The 23,243-nt window shown below is 42.0% G+C and overlaps 1 protein-coding gene and 1 non-coding gene across 3 annotated transcripts in view; one reads left to right on the forward strand and one right to left on the reverse strand.

Moving 5' to 3' along the window:
* LOC134002407 (partitioning defective 3 homolog) overlaps positions 1-23,243 on the reverse strand; it is a 348,507-nt gene that overhangs the window by 250,098 nt on the left and 75,166 nt on the right. The window lies entirely within an intron of this gene.
* trnaw-cca (transfer RNA tryptophan (anticodon CCA)) lies at positions 22,321-22,392 on the forward strand. Its single transcript has one exon. It is a non-coding gene; the product is annotated as a tRNA-Trp (tRNA).

Raw genomic sequence — 23,243 nt, forward strand, 5'->3', positions numbered from 1 at the left:
TCTTGGCAGACAGCAGTTAGCTGTTAAGGATTTGGCTCCACCTCCTAATCATCGCTTAATTGGCAGTGTTGATGACAGGACCAGGCCGTAGGGCAGACCACAGCGACTGTTTATTGCTGTCTTCTCATTTCTATACAAATTAAAGCAATGCACTAACCATCCCCAGACACACAGATGTCTATGTGTCTGTGTCAACCTGATCGTGCCTACAGTTGAGTGAGTAAGCATGTACAGTATGGGTGTATTAGCTTCAGTGCTTGGAGGCTCGTTCTAAGCCGCGTTCACGTCAGTAAACACCCATCTTGCAGTTGATGTGTTGTAATATTTTAGCAACAGAGATCTCACAATTTATTGGTGGTATGTTACTGCATTTGTCATTCAATGGCACACATTAAAAGACACTATAATAACAAGAAGTTACTCAACTGATCCAAATATTGTCAGTAAGGTCAATGCAGATCCTACCCGTCAAGACTTTGCCCTGAGTTTGAGACTCATCAAATAGTTGTGAGTGCAGCAGCCTGGAGGCCAAATTCATTCTGATACACAACACATAACTTTGGCATAACTCTCTGCATACAGAGAAAAACATCCAACTGTTAGTGCTCACCCAGAGGGTTATACAAAACACCAAAGAGATTTTCAGCTGTGGGATGAAGAGGAGATAAAGAGAGATAGATGGAGAGGTAAAATAAAGATCTGCACTTCACAAGATGGCTGAAAGCTCGGTGCTGGCTCGCACACAGTGGCATGAATGTAAATCAGTCTGTGGATCGTGCTGTCAGCTGCTGTCAGGGGGGGAGGAGAGGAGAGGAGAGGAGGAGGAGGAGGAGGAGAGGCTCTACACCTTTCTCCAGTCCACAACCTGCGAACTAACACTCTGATTCTCCACTCTCGTCTGTCCAAACGTCATATCCCTCTCTAGCTCCTCGTGCTGCTTTCTTTCATCCTCTGCTTTGTTGTCTCTACCAATTACAACCTTTATCTCTCTCTCTTTCTTTCACTCGCTTTCTTTCAAAACCCAACCTTTACTGCAGCACTCCTTCACATTACCTTCACTTATTATCGCAATATCTCAAGGGGCTTTGTCGTTTTTTTCTTCTTCCTTTTCTGCTGCGACTCCTGGCAAAGTTCATCGTCTGAATATGGAGCGATAAATGAGCTTCTCCACTGAAGCCTTACAGTTAATTTGCAGTGCTATTAGACTGACGTGGCTAAAAAGCAGCTAGTGGCTGACAGAGAGTAACGGACCACAGCTATGTGATTGTAAGTGTATGTTGGTGTGTTTTTACTGGGATCCACTCTTCTAAACTTGTGAAAAAGTTTTACTTCTAGGCTTTTTAAGTGAGGGTGTTTTGTGGGGCAACCAATTTCAGAATTTAGGACTAGAATATAGGTTTGGATTGGCCTTAAATCAAGAAAATGTTGATTTGTGTCAGGGTTAATGTCATCGTTATGTATCAGAGAATAAGTGATAGTCACTTTTTGTAGGTTAACAGCTGCATATAGTGCTACATGCATCCCTATGATTGGTACAGAATATTAGCATAGCTACAGAAGGTCAGCTTCTCATATCAAACACTGCATATGAAATGTAAGCTTATCAGTATGGCAGCCTTTTTGATATCTTTAAGGGTCTTTATTGACTTCAAATCCAAGCAGCTCTCCATTGCAAAGGCTGGTTGCACTGGTTTATAGCCTATACACGCGCTGCAAAAGCTTGCATAAATGATGTTATGGGAAATAATTTGCACTGAAAATGAAAAGATTTGATTTGAAATGTACAGTAGCTGGTACCAATCGATCAACATTTTCTTAATCAGGTCAGATTATGGCTTTTGCTATCGGTTCTGAGAACCCCTTTAGAGAGTTGAGAAACACAGGCAGGTGTGAAAGTACATCAAAGAGAAAACATTACAAGTACAAGTACAAGTACAAGTACAAAATACAAACGCACACATGGAAAGAAAGAGAGATGTACATTCACACTTCATCCCCCCACAAAACAGACACATTTTGCTGGCCAGAGTGACACTAGCCTGCACTGTTGTCCCACTGTGCCAACACCAGCTGGAGATCCAGCTTCCTCTCTGCTGTACACAGCTGCAAATCCCCTCAGCTGCTCTCAAAGGCTCCTCTGAAAACTGAAGCATGCAGCAGGAGCCAAAATGTCAGCTCTTCTAGCAGGTGGACAGCTGATCTGCGTAGAAAATAGGGCCTTGGCATGCAGTTATGGCAGCAATGTCTTGAGGTGCAACAAAAAAACCCTCCCAAGAGCATAATCTCCCCCTTCAGAAGATGTGTAAGCTGCAGCTTTCAAGGAGCGGAATCTGCTGATTTCTCAGCAGGAAAACAGCAGCCTTTAACATGTTGTGACACTTGTTAAAGAGCAGATTCCTGACAAATAATAAGTGCATGTAAGGCCAGCCCATACTGTTAAGCTAAAGTGAACATGGTTTCTGAGAAAGAAATCTTTTTGAATACATTAGAAGAAAGCTGTTAGAAACCAGATGCTAAGTAGGCCAAAATTGACTTTGTTCAGTTTTCCGTGCTGGTATGTCAAACACTGAGCTTTTTAAGAAGACTACTCCAAATAACATTTCTTGGATTGAGGTTTGTTGGAGGGGTCACAGAACAGACACTGAAGTGGGTTGGTCTTCACTTGAATGTGTGTTTTGACACTGAAGTCTTTGTAAGAGATGGTTTTATTTCAGCTCCAGCTGTGGTGTCAATACTTGTAAAGTGTGGACTATAGACGGGTCCAAGAAAGAGTGTAAGATTATGTGTTACTTGGAAGATCTAACTATAATCACTGCCCAGATGTTTTTCATAGTACTGTTACTGAAAATCTTTAAAATGTTAGTCATCTCACAGTCATCTTAAGCAAGCTATTTAAATTATTGCATTATTCCCTTAGTCCTGTATCTACAATAGTCATGGTAGGATGCAAGAGAAACACTGAAGATCTTTCTTGTATAGTAAGAGGTGGGCGATATAAGAAGAGGTTGCCAAATGTGAGCTGTGTGACCATGTTTCCACCCCTAACTCATGTTTTATAGACCGCTTTATGAATTAATTGTGTGCCTAGGGATGAGGGTGACTCTGGTGATCATGGATGAGTGAAGAGCCGATGGCAAAAGAAAGAAGTTTTCCTTTACTTAAAGTTTGCTCCGTGTGGGTGTGGGTGAAATTTCTACCATTTTTTAGGCATGTCCTTGAAAAATCTGACTTGCAGCTGACTGTAAATCTGTACAAGCTTTCAATTTCAATTTAATTCAAAAAGGGTTTATTGGGGCTAAGTTAAGGTTACAGTTAAAATTTGTCTTTGATGGATGAATGATTTAGAGTGGAGCATTGACATAGTAAATACAGAAACTAAAAGAGGAACTGTTGGATCAGGCAAAACACAAAAACACTTGTGTTAATGTGATACAAGTGTGCGTGTGTGTGTGTGTTTTCTCCATGGCCACCTAATGGACGACATAAGCCAGAACACTCCTAAACAAGGCATGACAGCACCCAGGCCACACTCTGCTATTTATGGGCCACATGCACCGTCCTAATTCACCTTTCTCCTGTTTGTCTCCTGTTAGCAGTCCTTCTAACCAATTAACACCTAGACAACCATTCAGGTCTGATTCCAAATGGCTGGATGCAATTAGAAGAAGGAAACATGGCCACTTATGGCAGGAAAGGGATTTAGGACACTGGGCTGGGAATTGAGACTACTGCTGGTTAGCCTAATGATTGGGAAGTAGACAGTGGTTGCTGATAATGAGTGGAAATTCAATGTCAGGGAAATACAGAAAAACTTTTCCTCTATATTCCAGTTTTGTATATTCTTTGGATCTATCTTTGGAATTAGGTGGGCAAATTATCTTTAAGAAATTATCTTAACATAAAGTAAGACTGGATAAAAACTGGATTCCTGCATGCTGTTTTTGTTCATTTTTTCTGTGCTTTAAGGGTCCCATGGGAAAAAGTGGTAAATGCGGCATTGCACTCTGATCTCCGAAGGCTCCACCCCATTGAGATTATCGCTGTGTGGGACTGGCGCCAGCGGTTTTGGCTCGGCTCAGGCTCCCAGCATTGCCCCCTACAGCGAAGCTGTGTTAAGCGCACGTCACGGCGCTCATTAACACCAAAACAAAGAGAAACCGCTGCCGTTCTGAATCGCGACCGCCGACCAAGATCTGAAAATCTAGCCTTGAAATCTTACAGTAAGTTGCGCAGCACGACTCTTCGTGGAGGGCTTTGAGGACAAGGTGCATTTTCACATGTGCAGCCAAGGTTTTTACCTCAAACACATTCCATTCTGTAGGGTAATATATCCATTTTTGTAGTGTTCCACACAACAAGAGTTGGATCCGAGTGATTACAAAAGAGGTGAGTGAGGTAGTGCCACCCAGTGGTTAGAAAGACCTTCTACTACCTAGAAGTCACAGGTTTGATTTCAGGCACAGAAATGTATCTATATCTGTACCTATATTTATCCCATGGTCAACAACAAACATGACAACTGAATTTCTTAAATGAATATGCAATGTAGTTGTGTAGTATTGTGTAGTTTATTCATTTGTGCCATAGAGCTCCATTGTGCTCTAAAAAGGATTAAAAACACATCAAGGAGTGCCACCATTACACTGGGTGACATGCTCCTTCTTTGCGATGAACATGGGCACTGTAGTTTATTTTGAATTGATCCTCCACACAGCATCTTGCTGCTTTAAAAAGAAGAACAAACAGGCTTGGTGCTACAGAGTGCGACAGGCACTGGTAGGGATAGTCAGAGAGCATTGAGAGACGACCAACACATTGTTGGTTTTAGTGTTTTCATGGGATTTGCTGACGACAACCGAAATTTAGAAAAGCCAGTAAGCCCTTCCTGTCACTTAAATACACAATGTAAAACAGTTACTGTTAGTGTGATGCTACTTATGAATATTGGTTATATATGAACGTTCAATGTAAACATTTTATGACAGAAACTCTTTATACTATGCAAATGACTGTGTTCTCATGTCCAACTTGTAGGTGACATCCGACAGCAGTGAACTGGGCCAACCGTCCCATTTTCCTCTGAGGGCTGTAAATTATTCATTCCGACCAGAGACCCCTACATACAGCTTAACTATATGATGGTCTAATGAGGGCTATTGATCGAATAATTGATTGCTTTATGCATGGCCTAACTGACTGCCCACTGATCCATTTGGGCAGCTCATTACTTAATATGTATTATTCAGAGCTAACCACTAACCAGCGGAGACTGCAGTATCATCTGAAGAATGAATGTCAACAAGAATATAATAGCAGAGTCAGAGCCACATCAAAGCCTCAATGACTCTTTCAGTGCAGTGGATAAACACACTGCGGCAAAGGAGTAAGAGCAATACAACGAGTGCCAGGTTTGATTTGTCAGTTAATAACACAGGGCCAGTAAAGTCTTATATTTATCCAACCTACTCCTGCCCTCTTTTCAGACTTAACCTTGAAGGTTACTTCTCATATTCTGTACAACACTTTTACTTATAGGTTGTTTTATCCAGTTGTTTTATCCATTGCTGAATCTTCTGGCCTTTAATCCTGTAAAATGGACAGATCCAGCCACACAGACCCTTGGCCTTCGGAACTTAAACTTTCAAATAAGAGACTAAAGAATGTTTGGCTTGCATCCTAGAGAGGCATCAAATGCTGTGCTCTTTGCGTTTTTTCCCACAGATTTAGAGGTGAACCACAACATAAGCATCTCCTGTTCTCCTAGTCTGGTAAAAGAACCCAAGAGGAACCCCTCTGGAGAGTGTTTTACAAAAAATAAATTACTAAACGCCCACACACTGACTCTGACCTGTATTGGCTTTCTGGCTCTACTGTGAGGGCTTGGGTTGCAGCACAGATGGTTGGACCATAACTACAACTTTGACTGTACCATTGTGCTCACTTAGCATCCTTCCTGCAAGTGACAGTTCAAGACAAACTGGCAATCAAAGGATATGTTGCTGTTTTATTGTAAATATATCATCACATCACATTACAATGGAGTGTGCTGTCTAACAGAAAGAAAAGCTGGGGTTATGAACCGGTTGCCTGGCCTATTTTCCTATCCATATTTTTCTATTTTCTGTGGTCCTATCAGACATGCTTCCAGTCCAGAGTAAACCATGTGCACTGACCATTTGACAGAGATGACAGCAGTGAGATGCCCTCCTGCCTTTTTTTCAATAAAACAGCACTTTGAGGTCTCTCTGAGATCTTACAACCACAGAGAGACGGTATGAAGAGAGAGGAAGAATAGGAGGGAGAGAAAAAAGAGTGAAAATGTGACTGATGACATACCATGGAGAATAGAAGGTTCCCCGCAGGGAACTGAAGCTGAAAGCATCCAAATTGACTTTCTGAAGAAAAAAAAAGCAACAGCAGCGGCGGACACTGTGTGTGGAATTGGTCAACAGGGGATAACTAACCAGGGTTGTCCTAGGGTCATCACAATGAGGACAGTTCAGCTTTCATTTCTCAGCTTGGCCTGCTTTTTCTATTGAAGAGAACTTGACTTTAGCTTTGTCTGCCACTGTGACTCACAGTGGATGCTGGTTCTTTTTTTCAGTCTACATTTCTTTGCAGACAGAGTCAGCACAAAGCAATGAGAATGTTGCTAAGGGAGCTAATCTGCTAGAAATGAATAATTCCATATGGGCTGCAATAATACTAAGACATAATGCTGACATAATGGCAACAGCCTTCTTTTTGGTTTCTGTCCGACTGTCATCACGAGTAAGCAGATTAAACAACGCCAACAGAAATCATCTCAAAATCTTCAAAATATAATGTGTACTACAAGCCAAGTATGCCTGCATGTTTCTCCTTCAATTTCTTTTTTTTTTTTTACATCAGCAGTGCATTAATGGCAAGACTGCTTATCTGTGGCATATTTCAACCAAATTCTCTAGATAACTCATTCCAGAGCACCGGGCTATATTTGTTATAGAACCAGGGACAATTCCAGGCAAGCAGTGTTCAAGCAACTAAAGTACTTCAAGTTAAAACTGGGAGCAGTAATATTTCATGCATAGACTGGGACACAAGCAGACACACTAAAACACAAATATGTATGCAAAGAAATGAAATATATTACAGTGATTAGCTCTCAGCTGCAACAGGATGCTATACTGCAAGAATAATTTAACACCACAGAACGACACGCTATCTGTAAGACTTGTAAGACTTGTAGAGTATGTTGCCGTAAGCAGTTACTTAAAACATAACACTTAATTTTTCCTGGGTCTGACTATGTCCCCTCAACAGCTGGATGCCTGGCTCTCCTGCACGTGGATACAAACTCACACAGCATTGCTGGGGTCATGGGAATGTGTTTGCTTGGCCTTTAGGTGATTCCAGTGGGACCGAGTTAAATGTCCCCATTCATTGGCAATTCACATTCTTTCTTCTAATTAAAATGGAGCAGAAATCTGTCCAATTTTATGATCTATTTACAATTCTAATTTGGACCACGTGCTCCGTATAAACATTTGGCCATTTGATAATGAAATAGCAATTGTCCAGCAAAATGGCAGCAGAAGAAGCTTAGCCGAACCAAGCTTCTGCTTTTTATATCCCCCTTCCCAGCTATCCCACGTTCAGTACTGGTTTCCTGCCAGTCTCCTTCCATTTTCACCAACAGACATAGAAACAGACACATGGGACACTCACAACAAGCACCTGGAATCATTCCCTTGTACCAGCGTCATTTATGAGCCAGGTTATCCACAGTCTTCCAGGGTCAACTGGGACGCCAGGTCTGGGTTTGTCACTAATGGGGCTCTGTGAGTGCCAGGGTACCAGAGCTGTGAATCCCCCAGAGAGGCATCAGTCTGAATGGCCCAAGCCTCTAATTGGGGGAGCCCATGTACGTAAATGACAGATTATGACCTATAAATGAGAATTTATGTGACCATTAGATGTGCCGGGTGATCCCGGCAGAGATGGAGAAGGCGCTCATTAGCTATGCATTCACAATGCCTGGCCCTGCCTAATTAGCCTGATGATATGCAGGCGACAGACATTCTCTTGTTTTCCAGACTCAAACCTTTCAGGCTCGTTATTTTGGTTGCACTTTCAGACGCAATTAGTAGGTGATCTGAATTATTTGCAGTTTAACTGTATTTATGTGAGGAAAGAGCAAAAACAAGATATCAAGTGCAACTTGAGAATCCATGCGAGGTGAGAAAAACATTGCCAGTTATTGTTGTGTGATAGTGATCCAACTTCAGCAGTTTTATGAGACAAGCCTCTCTCGTCACCTTGAGAGTGGATGAAGGGAATATTTACACAATATTAAAAAGGCTCTGATTTGATATATCCTCGGGGAAAGGATATGTCTAGAAAAACGTCAAAATCAATGTGTTTGTCCGAAGGTCTTCAGTTGAACGGTAATATCTGGGAGATTGATCGGTGTGATTAAGGTTTTGACGGCAGGCTCAAATATTTGCACATGAAGTGGCAGTATTAGTGCTGTAATATTGAAGGGTGATGGTGGTGGTGGTGTGGTGGTGGTGGTGGTGGGTGGAGGGGCTGTCATGGGAGGAGGAGATGAAGACAGCTTAGAGAGGGAGGGTGAAAAGGATAGGGAGTGAGCTTGGAGAGTGTGATTGTGTACTACCTGTTTTTTTAAATCATATGGATCATGGTTATTATTTAGTGGTGTATTGGGTAAGTATGTACTATGGTGCTTGCAAGCCACATAGCACATATTATGTCATAAAAAATATCAATATGATGTGTGTGAATGCAGAAATGTTTTTGCTTACTGCTATGCCAATATTGTTTCTGATCAGCAGTAGTGCCAGTAAAGTTAATGAAATGAGCAAAATTGAATTGAGAGATGTGGTGCGTGCTCATTTAAACATGCAAAGGTAGGCCAATATGAGGAGAGCCAGAAACAGCATGACTGTGTGTGTGTGTGTGTGTGTGTGTGTGTGTGTGTGTGTGTGTGTGTGTGTGTGTGTGTGTGTGTGTGTGTGTGTGTGTGTGTGTGTGTGTGTGTGTGTGTGTGTGTAAAAACAGAGAGGGAGAGTGAGGAGAGTGTTTGATAAACCCCACTGTCTATGCTCCCCACCTTCATCTCTATTGCTTCTGTCTTTTTTGATCAGCTCACTGAAGGGTTGTGGGCTCTCTAAACAAAGCATCACACACTTTACACAATTAACTGGTGGTGACAGACAAAAGGTGCAGCAAACAGGGTTTTTAAAAAACAGTGTTCAATGAAAGAAAAAAGAAAAAAGAAAGTAGGAAAAAAAAAAGCTGCCATCTCCGTTCCACCGCTCTCTCTTTGTTCTTTGACCTTGTTTCTAAGTGGCATGGATCCAGTTGATCAAAAGCGCCCAAAATGCAATTTCCCCCCTTGGGCAAAAGAACATTACTGCATATGTAAATGAGAAGGACTAAAGAGTTGATAATCTAAATCCTATTCAGGAACTAGAGAAACTGATAAAGTTATACACTTTTTCACCTCTAAAAATCTAATGTATCTAAATTAAATAAGAAGCAGGAAGCTCAAACTCTAAGATGCTTGTCAACAACATTTGATATGCATACTAATAGATGGGGAACAAGAGAGACGAGGCTTATAAATGGAAATATTAAGACAAAGTGACATGTACAGCAGGAGGAATCTCATTTCAATGCACACCAAAGGAGCCTCTTAATGTCGGGTGTAAATGTAATCCAGCAATGTAACAGTTATAATACCAGGTTTGCAAGGGAGTCATTCCTCATCCTGCTGCTCTCTCTTTCTTCTCTCCCTGCCTCCTCATGTTTCTCTCTTTCATTGAAAAGAGAGAGAAATTGCCATAGTGTTATTTCTCTTTGAGGAGGCTGCTTTAGTTCCTATCGGGCATGAAGGCGGTGGGGTGGAGATGGAGGCAGTGACCGTGCGAGGCGGCGACATAGGACTGGGCCAGCCTCTATTAGCGCACTTCACAGCTGTTCCTCTCTCTCTCTCTCTCTCTCTCTCTCTCTTCCTCTCTCCCTCTCTCTCTCTCTCTCTCTCTCTCTTCTCTCTCTCTCTCTCTCTCTCTCTCTCTCTCTCTCTCTCTCTCTCTCTCTCTCTCTCTCTCTCTCTCTCGCTCTCTCTCTCTCTCTCTTTCTCTCTTTCTCTCTCTCTCACACACACACACACACAAACACACAAACACACACAATGGTCTTCGAGAGACTTACTGAAAGCCGCTAGTTTCAAGGGGGAGAAAAGGGGAGAGAAAGATGGTGCTGGTCGTCCTCTGAGCTCCCATTAAAAGCGTCTTAAAAGCTGCCAGAGAGGTTGGATGAGGGGTGAGAGATGGCATCCATCAATTAGAGGAAAATGAGATGGAGGAAAGAGGGGTGGAGAAAGAGACAGCGTGTGTGTGTGTGTGTGTGTGTGTGTGTGTGTGTGTGTGTGTGTGTGTGTGTGTGTGTGTGTGTGTGTGTGTGTGTGTGTGTGTGTGTGTGTGTACTAGAAAAATAGCAAAGTGAACCCAAGCAGTGTAACCCCAATCTGGCCAATCCAAATTGAACAAGAGGGAACCGAAAAATGAATAAGAGCTGTCGACAGGCTGAGAAAAGCTCTGATGTCCAACAATGGAGTTACAGAAAGTTACAAGAATAATTTGCAAGATATCAACATTGACACTGACTTTGTTACATTACACCTGACAACCCCGAACTATTGTTAACACTGCGTTTATAAGGGCGATGATTTGAAAGAGCTGCAAAACTGAGATGTAAAATCAAACAAAGATAAACTTTACTCAAGTTGTGTTAAGCTGAGCAGAAGTGTCTCCTTCTAAGTTTGACTGTGGTCTCCGAGGTGCTGTTCTCATTTAGACTGAAAGGTGCCACAGCTTTCACACAGCTGGCAGGTACTCGAGGTGCCGATGACACTGAAACACTTTGAATGCATTACGGCCGTCTTTTCTTCATTCTTCTCAGTGTTATAATTGTAGCTTTTGCTGTTGCTTGCATATCATTACAGTGCAGCGTTGACACCAGGGAGACTGTTTCATATCATTTCATACGCAGAGCTGGAGGTTGTAAAACAAGATAATTAACTGGATTTGCAAGGAATGTAGTGAAGTATTATGTTGTTGTTTTACTCCTTAATTCTTTTTATTTTTTTCCCAGAGAATGAAATGAATAATTGTCTTGATTTTGCTATTTTAGTTTTTTTATAAGGTACATTAAATGTGTCCAAAATGTGCTTTTTCAAGAAATGATATGAGTTTGCAATTTGTGAAGAGTTTCTTTGTGTGTGTTGAAGGGGCTTTTAAATAAGTATGCTCCATTTGGGAATCACATGGTTTCAAAAACACCTATTAGTTGGAAAATCACAAAGATGGAGAGTAATGCATGTCCCCCTTTGGATTTAAGGGATAGTTGTGGTAGTTAGCCTGGCTGACATGATCTTCTATTATATAAAAAATAAGCTTTAATTGGGATCATGTAGTGTGTGGTAGTAGGTAGTGGTGTTGCTGACACTTGTCTGATGTTACTGGCTTTTGGCTGAACTCCTCAAGCAGCGTCAAAGAGTCGTTCACCTGCTAGCTTGACCCTTGACTGCTGGCCAACAGCGGAACCTCCAGCAGCTTGTGTGAGGTCCACTTAGTTTACAAAATGATGCTGGAAAATAGCCTGTTCTGCTAAATAGACAGTAGATGAGAAATCCCCAGTAAACATGTCCTCTAGCAAATAACCAGAATGACAGATTCTAAGCTGCATCTTTAATTGTGGCTGCAAGATCCACTGGGTTTGCAGAAAGAAACAATCTAAACCAAATGGCAAATGTTTTTTTAAGTAAATGATTTTTAGAGTTAATGCTAGATTAAATCAATTGATGAGATGAATATTTTACAGTATCAGATACAAAGACCACATACTGGGAGAAAGAAAAAATGTGTGTGTGTGCGTGTGTGTGTGTGTGTGTGTGTGTGCGTGTGTGTGTGTGTGTGTGTGTGTGTGTGTGTGTGTGTGTGTTGACGAGAATACACTGTCAATCTTTTTGCAGCTGCCTGAGTGTTGCCTTATTTCAACAAGTTGAATCACCAGGCTGTTATTGCAGACAAGATGTTACACAAAAACAGCCTTTACTTGATCATCACATTATGATACAGTAAAACAAAGTAAAATGCAGTGAAGACACAACATCATAAAATCCTCTGATCACATGGTCTCCTTCTAGACACTGGTTGTGCCTTATTCTGCAGCAAGCGTGCGGTGACAGACCATCACTGTAGCATATCTTATTTTAAACTTGTTTATTTAGGTTTCATTATTCAGTTTTCACTATTTTATGTTTTTTCATATTCTGAAACTGAGCCTTTATATGCAGTGTGTGCATGTGTGAGTGTATACATATAGCACACTCTGTATGCACAAACACGCCTGTTAATTTGCACATGTGTCAAAGTGCATAAAGTGTGTGTGAATTCAGGTATGCCTACAGTGTAATGCATACATATATATGAATATATACAGTATGTATATGTGTGTGTGTGTGCACCTGTGTCAACATTACATGAGGCCTGAGTCTCCCGCCTCTCATCTGAGCCTCTTTACCATACCCTCCCTCTCTCTCTCTCTCTCTCTTCCTTTCTCTCTTCCTTTCTCTCTCTCTCTCTCTCTCTCTCTCTCTCCCTTACATTGATCCTCCCTCTCTCGGCCTGTGTGGCCACTCCTCTCGACACCCTACTGGGATCTCAGTCTTCGTGGAATCCTATTAGACAAGGCCTGCTTCCATCTGGATCTACCGCTGACAGCCCATTCATCAACCCCGCTGTCTCACACCAGACGCACACACAGGCACACGCGGGGCCCGTCATTGTGGAGCGGGACGAACAAACATCCCATAATAATAAATATAAAAACAGACACCCACCGGGGAGGAGGATGATGGGGGGATGAAATGGCACTGCCACGGCGTGAGTGCAAGAGCGCGAAAGGAGGAGGAAGGAGAAGACGGGGGAGAAGATGGGGGAGAAGAAATGGGAAAGAGTTTGATAAAGGAGGGGGGAGTGTGTGGTGTGTGTGTGTGTGTGTGTGGTCTGCGTCTCCTGCCCTCTCGATGTTCATGATCTGGCTCGCAGTTGGAACATGCTGATGAAAGACGCTTTTGAGAGTAAGAAGCATGAAATAACTTACCTGGTGGATCAGAGGCATGCCGACACATCAGGCAGCAGCAGCAGCAGCAGCAACAGCAGCAGAGAGACAAAGAGCGAGAGACGGGTTAACATCAAACACAATCCATATGAGGTTTGAGTGTGTCAGGTAAAAAAAATGCAGCTGACTAAAAAAAACAACAAGGTCATGTGAAAAGGGATTCGCCCACTGAGGTAGAGGTAAACAAATAGGGGGATAAACTTAAATCCTGCTTGGTGATCATCATAACACAAACAACACCAGCAGAAATCACTCATTTATTTACCCTGGTTCTAATACAAGTAAGTCACTGCTGTGTTTCTGGGTAGTGTTTTGTGTTCTTACAGTTTGTGTCAACCTAGAAAGTTTTAATGAGTTTATCCCCCTAATACATCCCAGGATGCACCTGTGTGAGTACGGGCCCGACCTGAACAAACTACATCAGAAATCAATTTTCAATCTTGACTGACTCTTGATCTTCAATATCTCATACAACAGAGAGCAGAAAGAGCACATACAGTAGTATTTATCACACACGCACACACACACACACACACAAATCATCAGCAATACTATTGGCAGCAAAGCCATGAGAGGCTGATGGAGTGGTTGTCTTGGAAACAGAGACTGGCTTGGATTATTATGAAGGAAGAAATGAAGGGTGAGGCGGGGGTTAGTGAGGGCCACAATGCAAAGATCTGCAGCGAGACTGTGTGTGTGTGTGTGTGTGTGTGTGTGTGTGTGTGTGTGTGTGTGTGTGTGTGTGTGTGTGTGTGTGTGTGTGTGTGTGTGTGTGTGTGTGTGTGTGTGTGTGTGTGTGGTTATGTTGGGTGATTACAGAGAGGTTCACCTGTAGATAGTTCTCTCACTACTTCCACTATCAATAATTCACATTAGACAAATGAATCAATAATTCACAAACATACAGACATTGGGGCTGAGGCTATGTTTCTAATAGAATGTATAGTTAATATTCAGTTGGAAGAAAAACAGAATGAGAAAAAAGAGAGGAAATGGATAAATAAGGAGGGATCATAACAAGCACAGACCAAGTGACAGACTGACAGCCGCCCCCATCCCCCTCTGTTTCCCCCCTTTCCTCCCCATTTTTCCTCCAGCCGTTTCCCTTCAGTGGGTTCATAGCCCTGTGGTGATTGTTGTTGGCCTCCTTCTTCACTCCTTCCCTCCCACCCTCCTTCACCCCCACCAGCCCCCTTTCTATACCCTCTTTCCTACTCCCCCCCTTTAACAGAGAGGAGAAAACAAGTATCCAGGCAACCCAGCATCACTTACTTGGAGGAGAGAGGAAAGGAGAGGAGAGGAGAGGAGAGGAGTAAAAAACCGCATTGTGATGGAAGAAAGAATACAGATGAGAATGAGGAAAAAGCCGGGTTGAATGAGAGGAATACAGAGAGAGGAGGAAAAAGATAGAGGGGTGAGATATGCTGTGCAAGAAGTGAGGACAGCAGAGGAAAAATAAAGAGAACAGTAGGAAATGAATCCCCCTAAAAATAAGAAGAAAGCCTTCTTGGTGAAAGAGGGTAAATTAGACTGAGCAGTGGCATCTAGTAAACAATGAGATGGAGTGAGACAGAAATAGCCTGATGGGAATGATGATGGGGAAGGAAAGAAGCTCTTTGTTTATCTAGCATCAAAACTTAAATGTAGGAAAGGAGCAGAAAATGAGGAAAAGTGTGACTGTACCTCTACCACATATTGTTAAACCATCCATTTTCCATGTATAATAACTTTAAGATTAGCAAAATGCATTACAGTGGTCCACCTGTGTGAAATGCTGCTTCTGCTTCATGTTCTTTGTTGGCTGTCGGGCTCACACAGCAGTAACAGCACTACACCAAAAAGGTATCAACAAAAGTCCCACTATCCACTGTGCTGCCCCTAAATTTAAGAACTACTGCTTTATTGACTAATGTGTCTGAGCAAACTCTAACTACATATCTGTGATAGCTACTGCTGCTGCATTCTGACCTTTTTTTGCCAGAAATCTTGGCTAAGCTAACGTTATTGGTGAATGTCAACGAGCTAATTAGCGTAGGGTAACAGTGTTTTGTCATGTAGGCATAGATGACATAAATTTAAAAATATAGCATACTTGGGGAGTTGGTAACACAATTTGGAGAAAAGTGAGAAACCTGTTATTCCCTTGTTAAACAAATAAACAAGTGTTTCATTCCAGTCTACTGTCCTCCTCTTCGTTTGCATCCTGTTTAAAGGCGTCCACAAAACGTAGAATCACGCAATCATAGAATGAAATATGTTGGCGCTAGAATCTGATCCAAAGTGTCAGTTTCTCTAATCAGACCCACTCAACTCTGAAATTTGGAGTTGAATAATTTGCTTAAGGCTAAAGCTGAATTTATAATCTACAATTAGAGTGAAAGTTCATGTAGAGTGCAATTCAAACTCCATCAGGACCCGTTACCTACATTTACATTTATAATGAGTTCATCTCTAAAAATACTAAAGCTCTAGGGGTGACTGAGTGCTAGAAATGGGACTGGGACAATATTTGGGGTAACATATTTATCTAATTTTATTTTTTTCAACAAAAAAAACAGCACATCAGCTTATTCACTGTGAATTTGTACATACAGGTGCTTTAAAACAAAGTTCATAAAGAGTCTAAACTGGACTAAATGCATCCAGAAAACTGTTGGTACATATCTTCATGTTTTCTGGGAATGCCCTTCTATATCTAACCACTGGTCTAAGATGGATAAGTATCTTGAAAATATCCCGGGATATATATATACATATATATTTTTATCAATATATATAGTGAAATGGTAGGTATTTCCCCTTGTGTCATGCCCCATGAAACGACGATTTAGTCCAAGAAAATAGGGCTTAAAGTTTGCGTGTGTGTGCCTCAAAGTAACCTTACCCTGCGAGTGCACAGGTGATACCAAGCTGAATATAACAACACGGATCAACGATGACTCCACCTTCAGTCCAACACCAGGTATTTGCAGGTATAACTGCAGCCAAGAAGACCTACACACTCATTATCAAGTGCATGTTTTCTTATTTCAATTGTTTTTTGTATTATTTCATTTATTTGGAGGTATGTTTGTTTTCTTTTTACCCTCTCTCCCTTTCTTTTTGCGAGGCGGAACTATAGTTTGTGTTAAATGCTGTTTGTATACAAGAATGCTTGTCAATGGGATGTCATCTATAACAATTTTCATGTAAGAAATTCAATAAAAAAAGTTGATCACAAAAAAAAGGAGGATCATTCAGCGTCTCCCTTTGCTGTTGACTTACTGTGCAGCTCTGCAGATGTAGAACCGGTGGTAAACACGCTGAAAAAAAATTGAACTTGAAAAAAAAATACACGGTAAATTGGAAATTATGCTAATTTTATTGTGTCTCGAGGCGTTTGAGGGGTGTTTGCATGAGGGCAAGCTGCGCGATAGATAAGGTTCCAGAAAAGAGGGTTTTCCTCAGCTCTCCAAACCCCTCCAGACACACAGAGAAATGGCAGAGGAGGAGGAGGAGGAGTGTAGGGAGAGGAGGGAGAGCAGACATTAAAAAAAAAAAACATTGTTGTTGTTGTGTGTGTTTACTTTCATCTGCCTTATCCATTTAGCCAAGAAAAACTCTTCTCTTTTTTTTGTCACAATGGTGGATGTGAGGATCCAAGCATGCCAAATAAAGTTAGTTGCTGATGTGCTGCCCTTCCTGGGACGTAAACATAATAGTTCAATAGACACAAAGACACGAAGAAAGCAAACTACTAAAAAAACGTATTCAGCTGGCTCACAATTCCATTTACAAAGAATTGTTCACATTTGACCCCCTCCCCTGCAAATCCTTTTAGCAGTGTGCTCTGCATGGGATCATGATGCCAAGCTGAGTGAGTGCCAAAACACACACACACACACACACACACACACACACAGACATACTACGTGGCTCTTATGACAGCTGGATGATGACATTTGATAGGGCTATGGTAGCTCATCTCCAAACCCACCGTAATCCATGACATGTAGGCCCACTGTGAAATGGGATGAATTGGATGCGGTGGCATACTGTGTCATTCGGGGTAACCGGGTTTGTAATTTATTATGGAGGAACTGGGAGAGACAGCTGACCTGCTCCATACCAAGATCCACAAGGGATGTCGACCCTCTCCAAAGCAAGGCGGGTTTGAGTTGCCAGCTCCATTGTTTTTAGTGCTGTTTGACAAAATGACACAAAATCATGTGCATGTCCGGATTCAATCTGCAATCACACTGCGCAATCAGTAGAGAGCTGCGTTAAAGCCCTGCGGGGAGCAATCTGGGCCATTTCCAAGCAGCATCTCCCACAGCCACATAAAAAAAGAAAAAAAAAAGAAAAAGAAAGCTTTCCACAGAGGAGCTGAGCTCATTTTGAACACATAATTGTCCTCCTCTTCCCCTACAGCCTCATTACAGTACAATCTGATTATAGGGTGGAAAACAAAGGATGACGATGAAAAATACCATCTTCCATCGATGAGGTAGATGCAGGTCTGTTTGTGTCTCTGTCGACTTTAGACCCGACACTCCCTCCACTGCCTAACGTGGGCTTGACTTCAAGCGAGAGGGGGGAAAAGTACAACTCTATAAAAACAGAATTTGTGTTCATTTTAGGTGAAACTGCATGTCACGTCCATTTGGGTTCCACAGCGTGAGAGCATAAATTCTCATCCTCGATGTCAGAATCGCTGCAGCTGGAGCGGAGAAGTGGCAGGAACCTCAGAGGGGCCTAACACGGCTGTGACTGAAGTCAGCCCATTTTCTGTGTATGACAGCGGCAGAATGAGACTGTTTCGGCTCAGTTACCGCAACGGCGATCGGGTCCCTGCTCCCAATGAGCGCATTTCATTGGCCTCTATTACTGGGTCAGGCTGCGTGTGGCGGTGGCGGCTGTGTGTGTTTGACTAGGCAATAAGCCCAGTGTCACTGTCACTTTCATCAGCAGAAACTCTCTCTGTCTCACTCCCGTCCTGTGTCTTCTTCTTTGTCTTTTTCTCTCTCAAGGACTCCTAGAAAAACCGTCCAACCCTCCAATAGAGAGGCAGGGAGGAATAACAGGACCATAGCAACTGAAGTGCACGAGAGGCTCAACAAACATGCATTTAAAAGCTTACTGTGTGGGTTTTCTGCATTTCCTTGAACTGAATATTGTTTCAGTTGGGGAATAACTTTATATATGATTGTAAAATGAAACTTAAAGTTGGCTTGCCTTTTTATTTTTTTAATACTGGACAATTTTGAAGACACTGTGCAAGCTACAACATCACCTGCAAGTTATACAGATATATTGACTGCATTCCTACTGCATGTGGAGAAACTCTACTGTACACACAAGATGTGTGTAAATGCCAGTGTAAGATGGGGGGAGACAAGAAGTAAAAACTAGCCATGGCCTATGGACTCAGCTTGCCTCAAACAACTGAATAACAGTGAAATACCGGAAGAAATAAAAACACCTCTTAGAAATTTCAGTTTCCAGCTAATTTTCCAACTTAATTTCAAAAACATACAGTAAATCTGTAAAAGGGTTTTAAAACATTACTTGATGTCCACATGCATGATATGTTAAAATCTAGCCTCTAATATTTTTAGTTTTTCAATGTTTTCTTTCATTTTAATGTATCAGAATGTAACTTAATTGAAGTGTTGGAAGAAGGGGAGAAATATTGTGTTGCACATGACAAGACATGAAGGTGTTTCCTTTCAGACAGAAAGTGGAGCTTTCCAAAGTAAAGATAACAGCAGCAATAAGGCTCCTGTGTAAGAGTTAGACACCCACTTTTTCAGACACCAAACAAGAGTAAGCCACAAAACCAATACTTATAGACTTCCTCTGTACACAGGACAACGTCTGAACATCAGGCTTGTCTCCCCTATTTCAGCACGCTGGTAAATAAACATTACAGAGAGCACAAAAGCCACAATTTGCATGGCTTAAGATGACAGAGATGCACACACACACACACACACACACAGACTTTCATGTATTTTTGGGTTTTGCTTCTGTCACTTTGCTCTTTTCTCCAGAATCAACAATCTCCACAACTTCCAGATGCTCACTCCACCTCTCAGGTTTGTGCTGCTACCTAAAATACTGTTCTACTGGGAAAACAAACTCAACTTCTCTATGTGTACACAAGTCTGTAAAAGCAACAGGTTGGAGTCTGAAATGTATTTCTTAGGATGTAAATGTAGCTGCAGGTGAATGTATGCGAGAATAAAATAACACTCAAGAGGAGGAACACTGTAGCATTGGGTGTGTGTGAATGTGTGTGTGTTGGAGGCATGTGTTACAGGCACATGCATGCATTATATGGCTGTCTATTAAATGTATATGAATGCATGCGTGTGTATGAGAGGTTGAGTGTCAAGCTAATCTGGATTCTGCTCACATCATCACATCCATGAGGGATTCGATGTGAATGTGAGCAGCGCAGTGCACAAGTAGAGTACCATGCACTCTCCAGGGACCAACACAGCCCTCAGTCACTGGAGTAAATCCATTACCCAGGCAGACACAACATCCAGGATGTCAAGACTAAGCTGCTTACATTTATAATTTCCGCCCTCCGTCCAGACTTAAAAAAAAAAAATGTTTTTCTCGCCCAAAAATGGAGCTTTTCCAAAACAGACTCTCCAGAGTGTATAAATCTTAAAACGGCCGCTCAGTGTCTCGGTGTGTAGAGGGAAAACTGAGCTCTGCAAAACAATGACGTAAGCTGCCCCAGTGAAGAGCTGAGTGGCAGTAAAAAACATAAGACTTCCTGCCATCTCTAACTTTCTCTGTGAGCAATCATTTTAAATGTCAAAACAGCCAAATACACTGCAGGGTTTATAAAAGTTGTATTTTATTATTTTGTCTGATGAGATCATGATATAATATTTTTATAAGCACAGCGGAGCAGCTTTGGAATGACTGCTGGTTCACAGGTGGCATCTATGAGCAACTATTAAATCATAATAATAATGTAAATGGCAACAACTACAGTGCCATAGCAAAGTTTGGACACTAGAATGAGAAAGTGTGTCCGAAATTTGGACTGGTAGTGTATGCTGTCTCTTAGATTCTGTGTAATCACTCACTTTAAATGTCGATCACTCAGTATTTATGGTGATTTGTCATTTGTGGTCATTTGGTCAGACTGTCTGAAGTTGGCTTGTGTTTTTAGAGGGAAGAGACCTCTAGCGTGGACGCAGGTTATTTTGATGCACAAATAAAGACAGTGTAAATGTAATCACACATTCAAACACACACACACTCATCTGCACACAGTGCATAATCCAGTCTGAACACTATAAACAAAGCTGTTTATCCAGAAGTGATTTTATATGATGAATTTATCTCACCTAAATCACAAACTGAGGCTTCAACTTATTATCACTGATAGAGAAAAAGTGGTGAATAAACACTACATCTTAAGATAGAAGCTGTCTAGAGTCAAAAAAAAGGTCAGCATTAGATCTTCCTCTTCTAACCTCTCTGGGAAACCTAAGTAATAAATCTGAACACTTTTCAGTCTTGCTGCCATTTGGAGCTCTCAACATGCGACACTGTCTTGTGCTTTAACGTTTAGTTTAGGGTGTCATCAGCAATGAGAATGCATCCAGGCAGACTGTCAGTATAATAACTCCAGTTATTGCTTCCCTGCTCTCTAAATATGACAAGCGATGCTGAGAAAGTCAACCTTTTCATTGTGCAAAATGCGCCTCTTTAAATAAACGAGCCGCGGCAATACTTTGGAGCGCTTTTCTTATTCCATTCCATCCCCTCTGATCATCCGTCCTTGTCCGGCTCCATTAGAGCGCTTTCATAACGGAGGATGACAATATCTCGTTGGCTTGTGTGGCTTGCCGCGCCGCCGTGGAGCTAATCAATCTGTGGCTCGTCTCGCCATAGGTGGACTGATCGGCGGGCATTATTCTCCAGTCAATTACCTCCAATGAGAGAGGCAGAAGGAAGAATGACAATGCGCGCTGATGAATGCCACTCAGGGATAAATTTAGCCGACCAGGGCGCCGTCCGTTAGCTGGCAGTAAGACAATTGGGTCGTCTAATGGGTATTTATAAGCGCTCCCCTCCAGCGGCCGGCTATTTGTTATAAAGAGGTTACTGCTGGAATGGACTGTTTACCTATGATGTGGTGGTTTGCATAAAGGCATAATCGTCGAAGGCCACAGTGTGTATGATGTGTGGCTGCATGCGTGCGTGTTTATGCACATGCGAACGCTCCTGGATTCTTAATCATTGTAGAAATGGCTATTCATCTGCTGCCTTGAAGCAGTATCAGGAGTCTACAGTGGCAATCAAATAACTATAAATCGGTATGGCTTGAATCTGAAGCGCCTCATTTAAAAACTCTTGGTGCGCGCAGCAGTAGGTATTAATAGTTAAACAGCTGGTGAAGGTATTTAACACATCATTATGCCCTGGGCACGCGCGCATGAGCGAAAGAAGCGGCCAAAAATGGTACTTGGCCTGAAAGATCTATGGGTTGAGGGAATGGCAGACCGCAGACACGGTCTACTGTCCTGCAGGAAGATGAGAAAAACACAGCAGCACTTTACATAGGATGGAAAAGAAGGATTATAGAAGACTGTAGAAGACCAAATTGACAGTTACAGGATCAGAAACCAAACAGCAGATGATGGAAGATGAGGCCTAGGTGAAGACAGAGAGAGGATCCTGGCAACATGTAGGCTTTTCTACATTTCAGTGCAAATGATACTGCTCCTTCTTCTTCTTCTTTTAGGCCTAAAAAGTGGGGGCTGTTCTAAGTTGTAGCAGTTGTTGTTAGTTAATGAACTGACCCTCAGACTCTCAACTGAGGAAACAGAGTGAAAGATTGCTGCGTGTTTAATGTGGTTATAAAATTTTACTGCAATTTTTTCATGTATTAGAGAAAAGGCATTGAGTTCTTGGCATTTTTCTTTGAACTCTTCTTTGAACTGCTCCAGATTTAAATAATGAAGGGTTCCACAACTGATTTCAGTAGCTTATATTTTTACTGCGTGAAAAGACTTCTCGACTTGCTTTTTGCACTTATTTACACACTAACCCTCACAACTGCTGCCATTCCCGCAGGAAAACCATTAATTTGTAGTTATGAGCTGAAATACAAAGCAGAGAGACCTTGTGGCGCAACGGTAGCGCATCTGACTCCAGATCAGAAGGTTGCATGTTCAAATCACGTCAGGGTCAAAGCATTTCTTTTTTTTTCACAGTCGACACTAACTGTATTGAAAAAACTCTGCATGCTTGTCTACATGGGTGCTGCTTTCATACTGAGGCGGTGACAAAGCTTAATAACCAGCATTTGTCTCCTACTGAAACATACAGAGGAAAGAAAACTATTCAAATAAATTCAGTAAAAATAAAATGTTTCCACTTGAAATTTGAGTGGTCTCCCATTTCCGAGTTTAAATCCATCCAGTGATTTTGCGCCCGCCCGCTCATGAGTAAAATAATACAACACTGAAAAATAATGTCCTAGGAAAGAACAGATGTCTGCATTTTTCTCTGACAGTCTCCTCTGTTTTTGTCTGTGAAACAAGGCTCTTTTGTGTATCTTAAAGCGAATAATCATTTTCGCAGTCGTACCTGCCTGGCATTAAGGTGTCTACTGTCCTGTAATTCTAATAACAGATGGCAACAAATGTCCAGAGCGGCTCTGTTTCTTTGTACAAATGACTGCTTTAGGCAAATGTCCCGACACGCAAGGCGGTTATTTAGTTACAACACCTAACCTCGACTATCCTTTTAGTATGCATGTGGCTTCCTCTCAACGTTTCTGAGGAGGCTTTGAGAGGCAGGTCTCACTGCCCTTAGCTGAGCTCATATTCCCATTGTTAATTAGGCCTGACGAGATCTACGTGCCTATGGATTAGCCCTTTCCTTCCTCTTTCTACACTTCAACTGTGGTGCAACTACTTGTGTTTTTCACCCCCTAGAATTCATAGAAATGTAAGGGTTGGATTCGTAATACTTCCTCTCCCTCCTGCTCCAGCACCCACCTCTCTGACAAGCCCTTCCCCGACATGACCTGACCCCGG

This window comes from Scomber scombrus, chromosome 20 (assembly GCF_963691925.1).
Source record: "Scomber scombrus chromosome 20, fScoSco1.1, whole genome shotgun sequence".
In the NCBI taxonomy this organism is placed as follows: Eukaryota; Metazoa; Chordata; class Actinopteri; order Scombriformes; family Scombridae; genus Scomber; species Scomber scombrus.